The sequence below is a fragment of the Narcine bancroftii genome, chromosome 3, assembly GCF_036971445.1.
Source record: "Narcine bancroftii isolate sNarBan1 chromosome 3, sNarBan1.hap1, whole genome shotgun sequence".
Classification (NCBI taxonomy): domain Eukaryota; kingdom Metazoa; phylum Chordata; class Chondrichthyes; order Torpediniformes; family Narcinidae; genus Narcine; species Narcine bancroftii.
The window spans coordinates 172,961,156-172,974,659 of NC_091471.1; the positions used below are offsets into that span (position 1 = coordinate 172,961,156).

The following is a 13,504-nucleotide window of genomic DNA, read 5'->3' on the forward strand; positions in this document are numbered from 1 at the left end:
TCATTGGGATTGGAGTCCTTGGGTTGAATATGTCTGAATAAATACTTTGTGAAAAAAGTCTGATTGGGGGATGGATGACACTGAGACCTGATAGTCGTCTGCCACTAGTGGGTTTTACCATACCCAGATTTTTAGGGAGTTACTACTTTTTAGTTGTTTACTGAGGGGAAGTTTTTTTTTTAATTTTTGTGGTATTTTTATATATGGGGGGGGTTAGAATATTTAGGGAATTAGAAAGGGGAGTAATATTTTCTCGTAGAATTTTTACTGAAATGTTTGACTTGAATTTTGCAACTTTTAATCTCCAGGGATTGAATAATCCTATTAAGCGTAAATGAGTATTGGCTTATATTAAAAAAAATGAAAGTCGATATTGCTTTTTTGCAAGAGACACATTTGACTGTGTCTTGGGTAAACTTGTACCTCTCACTTTGTTCATTTTAGATTGGTCACAGTGTTTGAGCTACCGAAAGAAAATAGACACACACACCGAGAGCAGTTCAGATTATACAAATGTTTATTGCAAATTCAAAAGCTGATTTCACACTACAATATGCAAGCCCTTCCCAACTATACTTATCAACACTTGGACTGGTCCCAACTGCCAAAGCGAGGCAACAACTGCACACTTGTAGTAGGTTGTCAGGGCGCCAGTAGCATCTTCTCCACTTCCCCTGACCGGGACGTTGGCTGGACTCCAGAAGTTCTTCTTCTTGCTGAGAGATGTTGCCACCTCTCGGAGATTCTCAAACTTCAGCAGCGGGACCATGGCTTATATTACCAAAAAACTGCTTACCCATGCACTTATTCCCAGCACAGCAAGAAAGATAAGCAAGCAAGCTAGCATGCTAAGCTTCTAACGAATAACATAATTTTCAGCTTATCACTTTGAATACAATGGTTTATTTTGCATTAAGGCTAGGCTTCTGACAGTCTGTGACCAATACAAGCAGGAAGATTAAATGTTCTTGGTACACAGATGTCCTTTCTTCAGATAACAGCATCTCTGGCCCCTCGGTGGAATTTAACTTATGTCTGCTGATTCTAAAAACAAGCAGGTTCTCAGCCTTGCAGAAGCAAAGGCTGCAAAAGTAAGAAACATGGTTTAAATCTTCCATTACAGACTGATAAAGAACATATGAAATTGAGTTGGTCATGTATTTTCTTCTTCTTTCAATTCCAAGGCGAGAGGTGTAGTGACCTTAATTCATAAGAAATTACTGTTCGAATTTGAATCCTTTGAAGGTAATGCAGGCAGGGTTTTGAGGTTGAATTGTAAAATTTTTGATGAATCATGGACTTTGTTAAATATCTACGCACCTAATGTGGATAATGAAAGGTTTATGTTGGAGGCTTTTTTTCTTGTTAAATCAGGCCAAGGAAAATATTTTGGTTGGGGGAGATTTTAACTGTGTTTTAGATCCTTTGTTGGATAGGTCTCCAAAAAGTATAAGGAAATTAAAGACAGCAATACAATTAGGGGCCTTGATGAAAGATTTGAATTTAATTGATATTTGGAGGAGAGTAAATCATTCAGAAAAAGATTTCTCCTTTCATTCATTTAGACATGATTCATTTTCTAGAATAGATTTTTTTTTGGTATTGGCACATTTTTTGGTATTGGTAGAGTACTCCAAGCTGAATATAAAAGCTGGATCATATCAGATCATTCTATGTTGTTTCTCTCTTGTGCAAGTCCGGAAGTGGTACAATTTTCTTATTGACGGCAGCTTAATACAATGCTATTAAAGAAACCAGAATTTGTTACTTTTGTTAAGGAACAGATTGCTTTATTTCTGGCTGAGAATATTAATACAGCAAATAGTACTTTTGTATTATGGGACACTTTGAAAGCATATTTGCGTGAGCAAATTATTAGTAATACTACGAAAGTTAAAAAAAAAACAATATGTAGCAAAAATTGGAGAAACAAATTACTGAGTTGGAAAAGGAATTTCAGAAAAATGTTACAGAAGATAAAAAGGCAGCTTTAGCGAAATTGAAACTACATCATAATACATTACAAACCTATCAGTATGAGTGTTTAATTAGTCGATCTAAGCAATGTTATTATGAATTAGGTGAGTGGGCTCATAAGGTGTTAGCATGGCAATTAGAAACAGAACAGACATCGCAAATTATTAATGCTGTTAAAAAGAATGCAATAGTTACCTATAAACCTCAGGAAATTAATGAACAGTTTTACTCATTTTATCAACAATTATATACTTCTGAGGGAAAGCAGGAAGCTGGTTCTGTTGATTCTTATTTATCTAAATTAAATTTACCTGTTTTAGGAGAGGAGGAAGTTAGGGAATTAAAAGCTCCATTTACATATTTCAAGATTAAAGAAGCTATACAAGAGATGCCAAATGGGAAGTCACCGGGGGATGATGGATTTCCAGCTGAATTTTATAAAGTATTTTATGAAGATTTATCCTCAGCATTTGGAGATGTTCTACAGCAAATAACTGAGGATTAGGTGTTGCCGGAATCTTGTTTGAGTGCTATAATTACTGTGATTTTAAAGAAAGATAGGGATCCATTGAAAGTATCTTCGTATAGGCCTATTTCTTTTCTAAATGTAGATTATAAAATTATGGCGAAAGTATTAGCGAATAAACTTGCTAAATGTTTACCTCAGTTGATACATGTAGATCAAGCAGGTTTTATTAAGAATAGAAATGCATCTGATAACATTCTTAGATTGATCTCATTGGTCAATGCATCTAGACAGCAACCCAACTAACCAATGGTTGTTGCACTGGATACAGAAAAAGCTTTTGATAGGGTTGAATGGAATTTTTTATTTAAGGTGTTAGAGAAATTTAATTTTGGCCCTTATTTTATTGGTTGAGTTAAAGCTTTATATAAAAACCCAATTGCTAGGGTGGTGACAAATGGTCAAACTTCTTTACCATTTAAATTAATGCAGTCAACTCGACAAGGTTGTCCATTATCACCAGCCTTGTCTGCATTAGCTATTGAACCACTAGCTCAGACAATATGACAGAATGGTAAGATTAAAGGGATGAGAATTGCAGATGATGAATATAAGATTAATTTATTTGTGGATGATGTGTTGGTCTATTTGACAGAACCAGAGCAGTCTTTGAAATATTTGCTAGATTGCTTGCTGAAATTTGGGGAGTTATCTGGATATAAGGTAAATTGGGATAAGAGTGAAATATTACCAGTTGGGGAAGGAGATTATTCGGAATATAAAAATAATATAAAATTGAAATGGTCAGATAGAATTAAATATTTGGGAGTAACAGTAAATGCAGATTATTAATCTTTATATAAATTAAATTATGTTCCTTTATTAAGAAGGATTAAAATGGATTTGATTAAATGGAAAGATCCGTTAACATTAATTGGTCGAGTAAATTGTATTAAAATGAATATTTTTCCTCAAATCCAATTTTTGTTTCAGTTGATACCTTGTTTACTTTCAAGAGTTTCTTTCAGGATTTGAATAGCGTGGTACAGGAATTTTTATGGAAGGGGAAATTAGCACGAGTAGCTTTACATAAACTTACATAGATATGTAAGTTTATGTAAAGCTACTTGTGCTAATTTCCTTGTGGTCTTCAATTACCTCATTTTCAAAATTATTATGAAGCAGCTCAGTTGAAATTTGTTAGTAGATTGATGGATATGCACCAACCTCCGATTTGAGCGAAGGTGGAAATGGCTTGCATTTCTGAAGTTGAGGTACATCAGTTCATATTTAAATGGAATATGAATTTATTGCAGGAATGTAATATGCCAGTATTAAAGCACTTGTTAAAGATATGGGGCAAAAGAAATATGGTTTTAGGGATGAAGGGTAAATTATCAATTCAAACTCCGTAATACCAGAATCAACTTATTCCCTTTTCAATGTTTAATAATCATTTAAAGAGATGGAATTCTAAGGGTATAAAGATAGTTCAGGATTGCTTTGAAGAAGACAGTTTCTTTCCTTTAATAAATTGAGGGAGAAATTTGATATATCTGTAAATTCTTTATTCGTGTATCATCAGCTCAGAGCTTTGATAAAAGAGAATTATGGTAAAGAGATGAATTTACCTATGTTGATGAAATTTGAGTCTTTGATTTCCTCTATACCAAAGAAAGGTTATATTTCAGATATGTATCAATTGGTACAAGATAGTATGGATAAACCGGAATGGGAGAAATGGGAAAGTGATTTAACTTATATTTTTCCTGAAGACAATTGGGAGGTTATATGTCACGACAATGTAACTAAATTGACAAATGTAAGATATGGAATGGTTAATTATAATTTTTTACATCAGTTATATTTGACTCCAGAGAAATTGAAAAAAATATGGGTTTAGTAATTTGGACTCTTGGCTTCAATGTGAACTATGTACTGGAACTTTTTTACATGCTGTTTGGTCTTGTGTTAAAGTACAACCATTTTGGGATGGAATTAGATTGGTCTTGGAAAAATTATTTAAGATTAAATTACCATTAGACCCATTTATTTTTTTTGTTGGGCTATCTGGTTTCTTTGAAGGGATTGGGGTTGGATAAATTTCAAATTGCATTTGTACGTTTAGCGTTATCTGTAGCACGAAAATATGTAGCTAGTACTTGAAAAGATAATGTGGAGATTAATATAGCACGATGGCATAATGAATTAAGAGCTTGTATTCCATTGGAAAAAATTACATGTAACTTGCATGATATTTATTCCTTCTTTGTTAATATGTGGTCTTCTTATTTGGACTATATGAATTTGAAAATACTTTGAAATATTCGATATATTCTATATATTCTGTTTTGTTTTTGTATTTGGCTCCCCTTAAGGGAACTGGCTGAAGGGTTGGGAGGGTGGGGAGGGTTTTTTCTTTCTTTATATATCTAAAAAGTTCTTGCTGTTATTTGATTGTAGTTTGTTTTAAAAAAATCTTTTAAATAAAATTTGAAAGAAAAAAGAAATTGAAAGCCAAGCCATTGAAGGCACACTGGAATGATTGATCCTGCTTTAATGAAGGGCCAGAAGATATGGGGTACCTGGGAACATTTTCTCTTAAATTGGAGGAAAGTCATTGAAAGAACAGATAAGAGAACCATGCTATATATTTGATATGGTCAATATACTGTAATTTCAATCAGTTTGGGCCAGTGTTAAATATTTCCAACTTGCTTTGACAAAAAATGGATTTTAACGAGCTTCAAAAGTGGAAAGAGTTCTGTAAAATTCCAGAAAATGGAGCATGGATAGTTTATGACATAGCAATGTAATAAATAGGGGGATAGTATCATATTACAGATTATAAATGGAAGAGCAATTTTAAAGATAGTGCAGAAATTCCGAGCTGATTTTTAAGATAGCAGGACATGTTAAGAAAGGATGTGGAATCTTTGGCATTAGGGTGAGAGGATTGAGTTCAAAAACCAAAGGAGTTTTTTCAAGAGCTTCTAAATCACTGGCTACATCACTTGAATACGATGCATTAACATACCAAGTACTGAAAAGGCTGGTTAGAGTAGATGTGCAGAAGGTATTTCCAGTGGTGGCAGAGTCTTGGATCAAAGGGCACAGCCTCAGAATAAAAGGATGTCCCTTTAGAACAGAGATGTGGAGCAATTTCTTTTGCCGGGGATGGTAAATTTGTGGAATTCATTTCCACAAAGCAGCTGTGGAAGCCAAGTCATTGGGTATATTTAAAGCAAAATTTGATTAGTGAGGGTGTCAAAGATTATGGTGCGAAAGCAGGAGAATAGGGTTGTAAGGATCTGATTGGCAGAGAGGACTTAATGGGTCCAATAGTCTAGCATTACTCCAATGTCTTGTGGTCTTACACTAAAAGATATGAAGGGCAGGGCAGGACAGAAATTAAAATTAATTGTATTTAATTTAATCCTCAAATGTTCTCAAATCCTTGAGCACATCCAAAGCACTGTGCATTGCTATCTACACTGTTAGTCCAGTCACTGTACAGCTTTATTGTCTGTTGATATAGCATGTCTGATTATATTCACCGTTACTCCAAAAAAAATGAAAACAATTACTTCTTTGGTGACATTTGAATGAACAAATCAGTTTGAATTTTACCTCCCTCCAAATTGTTATCTTTTTTTTAGTATTCATACTTACAACTAAATAATCCTTCCACCAGTAAATTATACTTTTGCATGTGAATATTGAGTATTGAAAAAAGGGCAAGTAATTGAAAATTTCTCCTGAGCACATTTCTTTGCAGAAATAACGCAAACAGCTTTACAGATGGAGTTTAGCCTGAGGTTTAAAGCCGGAATTTGTACTGAATTAGTCGATGAATTGTGCCATACTTGGCCCCCACGGGAGCAGGTATCAGCCATTACAGGCCCTGACAGAGAGGAAACCTCATCTCAGCTAGCAGAATTATGTTTGAACCCTGGCCTCTGGAGAGAAAGGACTGTGTGGCATTGCATCATGTCATGTTCCCTTGGGAGTGGCTATCATTGAATAAGTTAGTTGATACACCATCAACTCAAAAGGTGCAAGGTCACTGTAAAACGGTCATGACATTTCAGCAGCGCTAAAAAGACTAAGGGGTGTGGGGTCACTTTAACCTGTTCATCAGAATAATGAGTCATTCCTTTACTTTCTCTAACTACTCCTGAATCTTCCTGCAGCAGGAATGAAGTGACACCCTGTGATGTGGGTTTCTCAGCAACAGGAGGTGCCAACTGTCAGTTATCTCCCCCTGATTAAATAAAGTTCCTGATTACAACACAGCACTCTTTGTACCCCATCGCTTCAAGCTGAGGACCTGACATCAAACTCGATTAACTGAGCTGTTTGCCCTTGGATGACATAATTTAAAGGCACAATGCCTGGGCGGGAAGACAAACAAGCAATTGACCAGATCCATGGCCACTGTGAGCTCAAAGATTTGCTGCTCAATCTAGGGAATCTAATTATTGAAAATATAAGACCTGAGTAAGAGGAAAGTTTTGCAGGACTTTGCTATAGGCTAATGCACTTCGGGAAGAAATTGCTAAGGATGGTACAAATATATTCAGCAACATCATGGTTTCAGGGGGCACAGTTAGTGAGGCGGTTAATGCAACACTCTTCCAGCGCCAGCGATCAGGGCCAGAGTTCAAATCCTGCGTTGTCTGTATGGAGTTTGTACATTCTCCTCTGGGTTATCTGGTTTCCTCCTATAGTTCAAAAACATACCAGGGTTTGTAGTTATTTGGATGTTAATTGGGCAGCACGGACTCATGGGCCGAAAGGGCCTGTTACTGTGCCCTATGTCTACGTTTAAAAAAATAGAAATTAAGTATAATTTATTTGTGCAGTATGGTTAATATGGTAAAATATTCCAAGATACTTTAAGGGATAAACAGCAGTTTTTGGATAGGAGAGCTTCAGATATGGTGAGGAAAGCAACAGTGATTGGATTTGAGCTAAATCAGATCAGAATCCAAAATGTTTTGTTATTAATTTTGGGTGAGTAAGAGTTAATAAAATGCCTGGTCGGACTTGCACAATCGATTCACTATAGGCAATAAAAAGAATAGATAGCCAACGGAAAGTGTTCTGAGTGATTTCTCCTGAGGATCCTCCAGAGGATTACAATGCAGTCAATGCCGCTTTTAATTAAATCTAATGCTGTGTGAAATGCACTCCAGGAAACTTTGATGAATGACTAGAACCATTCATGCCTCCTGGCAAAGGGCAGCAGGCCCTTGCATGGGTGTCAGGCTGCAATGAATTGGTTAGTACAGGCATGTTTATAGACTGTGTAAGGAACCCTGTATTTGTGTGGTGATGTCAGTGATAATGTTATGATTTGCCACAATAGGCTTTGATGATATGGTTAATGAGATGTCCTGGAGGGCATCCCCCTGCAGGCCAGTCTTAGACCTCCCACTTCAAACAGCCCAACCTTGCCCCTCTGTCATGCTCAGCTGTGCTTTTCTTTCCAGCTTGAGTTTCTGAAATGCAAACACTGCTTGGAAATGACAACTTCAACTTCATGAGAGACTTTGTCGGACCCATGCGTACACAAATGGCGAGAACTGAGTGTTCAGATATTAATATATAATTAGTCAACTTTTCCACATGACAATCCCTCAATATTTTTATAACCTGCAAAAAGTTCAACATTTAATATCCCAAATAAATTATTGGGAAGAGGAATGTCCATGTGCAACAGCCTCATCTCCAATTCCCTTAACCCCAATTCTGATCTTTGTGTCTTCTTCACAGAGGGCTGCTTTAAAATATATCCTGTTTAAATATATATTTTTCATACATTGTTCCTTCTAGAAGGCTTTGGGGGACTGCAAAACTTGTAACATTCATTCCAGCCCTTTGTCTAATATCAGAGTCAGTACTGCGTGAAGAAATATCCTTTTGTAAATCATAATAACATTGTTCCATTCAAACGAATGATAAGAAACAGTTGTTTGCATACTTACCTTGAGCAAGACTGAAAAGACCATTGGTATTAAAAGCAGGTAAGCCAGATAATCTAAAATTTTGCAAATGTTTTGAGCACACTTGTTCAGCAAGTAGTAGTACTGCATTAACATCTACTGTGATGAAATGCTTTGAGAGGTTGGTTATGGCCAGAATTAACATGCACCTTAGCAAAGAACTGGACCCACTGCAATTTGCTTATCATCACAATCGCTCCAAACCAGGCACAATATTCAGATGGTGTCCATTCAGTTCTGGATCACCTCGAAAATAACAACTCATACAGCTCCTCTTCAAAGACTACAGTTCAGCCTTCAACCCCTTTATTCCCTCAGTGCTGGTCAACAAGTTTCACTCTGCACCCTCCTTGCAACTGGATCCTTGACTTCCTCAATGGAAAAACACAGTCAGTGTGAATTGGAAGCAACATCTCCTCCTCAATGACTATCAACACAGGTGCACCTCAAAGATACATGCTTAGCCCACTGTTCAACTCACTATATACTCATCACTGTGTGACCAGGCACAATTCCAAAGCTATCTACAAATTTGCAGATGACACCATGGTTGTCAGCAGAATCACACACGCAATGAGGAAGTGTACAGGAGGGAAATCGATCAGCTTGTTAAGTGGTGTCACACCAATAACCTTACACTCAATGTAAGAAAAACCAAGGAAATTATTGTGGACTTCAAGAGGAAGTCAGGAGAACACAAACCAGTCCTCATCGAGTGCTCAGTAGTGGAGAATGTCAAGAACTTCAAATATGTGGGGGTCAATGTCTCCAAAGATCTGTCCTGGAACCTCCATGACAATGCAATCACAAAGAGGCTCATCCCATTTGAGGTATTTGAGGAGATTCGGTATGTCACCAGAGACTCTTGAAAACTTCTTCAGCTGAACAGTGGAGAGCATTCTGGTTGGTTACATCACTGTCTAATACGGAGGTGCCAATGCTCAGGACAAGAAAAAACACTGGACGGTTGTTAACTCAAGCCTGCAACATCACGGGCACAAGACTTCACTCCATTGAGGAGATCGACAAGAGCCAGTGTCTTAAGAAAGCAGCCTTTATCCTCAAGGACACCCACCACCCAGGCCAAAAAAGGTACAGGAGCCTGAAGATGAGCACTCAGCTGCACAAGGACAACTTCTTCCCCTCTACCATCAGATTCTGAATGATCAATGAATCAAAGACTCTCCCCTTATTTTGACTTTTCATGCACTATTTTAATTTATTTTTGTATGGTGGTTTGTATAACTGTGAAGCTGCCGTAAAGCAAGAAATTTCATGACGTGTTCATGACAATAAATTCTGATTCTGCTATGCAATTTTTCTCTTTACATCATACACAGATTTGCACTACAGCCCCCGAATGGCCTACTCTGTCTTTAGGTATATCAGACCAGATTTCAGATTTATTATCAGAGTACATACATGACATCACATACAACCATGAGATTCTTTTTCCTGCAGACACAGCAGAATTATCATTAATAGTGCAAAAAAAATTGTACTTAACATACACATGTAAACAAATGAAGGAAAGTAAACAAACTGACTGTGCAATACAGGGAGAAGAAAAAAAATCAAAGTGCAAAATGAGACCTTGATTGTTTTTGTTGAGAAGTCTGATGGTGGAAGGGTAGCAACTATTCCTGAACCTGATGGCATGATCCTTATACCTCTTTCCTGATGGTAGCATTGAGACCAGAGCATGTGCTGGGTGTTGTGGATCTTTGATGATTGCTCCTGCTCTCCACCGGCAACGTTCTTTGTTCTCAATGGTGGAGAGAGTTTTGCCTGTGATGTTGTGGGCTGGGTCCACTACCTTTTGCAAGGCTTAATGCTTAGGGGTTCAGGGGTATTGGTGTCCAGACTGTGATGCAGCCGGTGAGCACACTTTCTATCATGCATCTGTGGAAATTTGCCAGGCTTTCAGATGTCATACCAAACTTCCGCAAACTCCTGAGGAAGTAGAAGCGCTGACGTGATTTTTTTCACAATGCTGTTTGTGTTTTGAGTCCAGGAAAGATCTTCTAAGATAGTGACTCCCAAGAACTAAATTGCTCAATTTCTCTACCTATGATCTCCTAATGATCACTGAATTGTACACCTCTAGTTTTCCCTTCCTGAATCAAGAATCACTTCTTTGGTTTTGGTGACATTGAGTGCAAGGTTGTTGTTGGTGCACAATTCAGCCACATTTTCAATCTCCCTCCTGTATTTTGACTGTTGCCCCTTTTTATGCAACCCACTATTGTGGTAACATCAGCAAATTTATAGATGGTGTGTCATACCTAGCCACACATTCATAGGTGTATAGCGAGTTGAGCAGGGGGCTAAGAATGCAGCCCTGTGGTGCTCCAGTGCTGATGGAGATTGTGGAGGAGATGTTCTTAACAATCCTCCCAGATTGTGGTCTGGCAGTGAGGAAATACACAGTGGAGTATTGCTGATCAGTTTTGAGGGGACAATGCTGCTGAATGCCAAACCATAGTTAATAAAAAGCATCCTGATGTATGCATCTTTGCTGTCCCAATGTTCCAGAGCCAGTGAGACTAATACCAAGAAAAGCACGTACACTGAAATCACTCAGCAATCAATCACAGCCAGCTTCTTATCCCAGCTGAAGAGTTGCAATCAATGTAGACTTACCAGCAAAGTCCACATCCCAAGAATGAATCCAAAAATTGAATAAGTCATGCAAAATGTTGATGCTTGGTGATAGCATTTTTGATATTTCTTTTTCAAACAAAATAAATAACTATGGGGTTCTTTCTGCACTTAACACTAAGGGTTACATGGAGAGGACTGGTTTGGTGTAAACAGTTTGTTAAATTTGCTGATAAGCAGTAAATGCTTACTGTGGAGTACTACTGATATTGTTGTCATAGAATTTACAGTACATACATTGATCTGCACTATAAAGTTCATCCCATTAGATTTATGTCCAATGTTGATTCTCCATATTTCTTCATCCCTCTTACATAATTTTGCTTCATCAATATCCTGGTACCCCCTAAATGTATCAAAGAATTTCAATTCAAGTTACAGCATATTTCACAAGCTCAACCATTCTATGAGAAAATAGGTTTTTGTTTTCCAAATTCTTTGCTTATTTGTTTTTAATAATATGATAACATACATGATACATTAGTGTATCATCTTTTCTTTTTAATATTTTATTGGTCTATAACCATATAACAATTACAGTATGGAAACAGGCCATACCAGCCCTTCTAGTCTGCACCGATTTAAGTGAACTCCACTAGTACCACCCATCTGCTCCCTGCCCATAATCTTCCAACCCCCTCACATCCATGTACTCATCCAACCTCCCCTCAAATGACAAAATTAACACTGCCGCAACCACCTCTTCTGGAAGGTCATTCCACTCAGCCACCACTCTCTGAGTGAAGGAGCTTCTTCTTATGTTACTTCTAAAGTTTTGCCCCCTAAACCTTAACATGACCCCTCATTCCAGTTCTCTCTTACCCTGATGGGGAAGAGCCTGTTCACATCTACTCTATCTATTCCCCTCATAATTTTAAATACCTCTATCAAATCCCCCCTCAACCTTCTATGCTCCGATGAATAAAGACCCAGTCTAGTCAATCTTTCTCCGTATTCTTGATACTGCAATCCAGGCAACATTTTAGTAAATCTTCTCTGCACTCTCTCTACCTTATTGATATCCTTCCTATAATTTGGAGACCAGAACTGCACACATTATTCCAAACTTGACTTCACCAATGCCTTGAACGGTCTCAACATCACCTCTCAGCTCCTATTCTCTATGCTGTGATTTATGAAGGCCAGCATACCAAAAGCCTTCTTCACCACCCTATCTACATGGGAATCCACTTCCAAAGAACGATGAACCGTTATTCCAAGATCTCTCTGTTCCTCTGCATTCCTCAATGCCCTCCCCCTTCACTGTATATGTTTTGATTATTCTTCCCAAAATGAAGCACTTCACACTTACCTATGTAATAAGTAAATGTTACATAGGTACATGATAATAAAGTATTAACAAATTTTATATAGTAATAAAAATGGTGTTAAGATCTATGTTATATTGAAAAGGAACAAAAAACTAAAAACACTGTACTAATTATCAAACCCCTCCCTTCAGAGGCTCAGATGCTACTGGCTAAACATAAACAGTCTACTACCTAATTAAAAAAGCATAAGGTAATCAATGTGGTCAAAAAAATCAAAAGTAAACTAACCTTACAAAGTTTGAAAATAAATGAGAAATGAACCCCATAAGGAAACAAAATTAAGATTAATTTCAGTAGTGGAACATCTAATTTTTTTCCAAAGTCAGACATGCCATTGTATCTTACAACTATTGAGTATGAGTGGGAGGGACACCATCCTTCCATCTCATCAATATGGCCCTTCTAGGAATAAGAGGAGCAAAGGAAACTACATGGGATTATGAAGCAGCCAATATCAGACCTGTTGGACTACTTATTCCAAAGAGAGCAAGAAAAGAATTCGGAGTCATAGTAATATTAAGAATTAAAGACAAGGTACAAAATAACCCTTCCCAAAAATTGGAAAGAAAGGGACGTAACCAGAACATATGATACAATGTTTAGAAGAAAGATTTGAATAAAATCTAACCAATTGAACTTTAGAATAGTGGCCCTGGTGTACTTCTTTAAACTGTATTAATGAGTGTCTAGAACAAAGAGAGGATGAATACACTCTCTTCAAAATAGAGGCCCATTTAGTTTCAGAAAATAACTGTTGAAAATATTGTTCCCATAGTTTTTAATTCTGTCCGGGGAACTATTACTAGATCTTTAAAGTAGTTCATAAAGGATTGATAGCAACCGTTTGTGATTAGGTTTAAAATTATAAATCTCCAGATTTTGAGGCTCGGTTGAGATATGGAACCTAATCCGTGTATCATCTGACACTCATACAATATGACTATAAACAGTGAACTTGTCAATAAGACTGGAATCCTCTAATTCGATATTGTGGAAATACCAGATGTTCCGAAGTTGACCTAACATCATTTCTGCTTCAAGAAAATGAGCATCTCGTTGCC

At 37.1% G+C, this 13,504-nt stretch overlaps 1 long non-coding RNA gene across 1 annotated transcript in view; it reads right to left on the minus strand.

Moving 5' to 3' along the window:
* LOC138756293 (uncharacterized) overlaps positions 1–13,504 on the minus strand; it is a 61,441-nt gene that overhangs the window by 19,358 nt on the left and 28,579 nt on the right. The window lies entirely within an intron of this gene.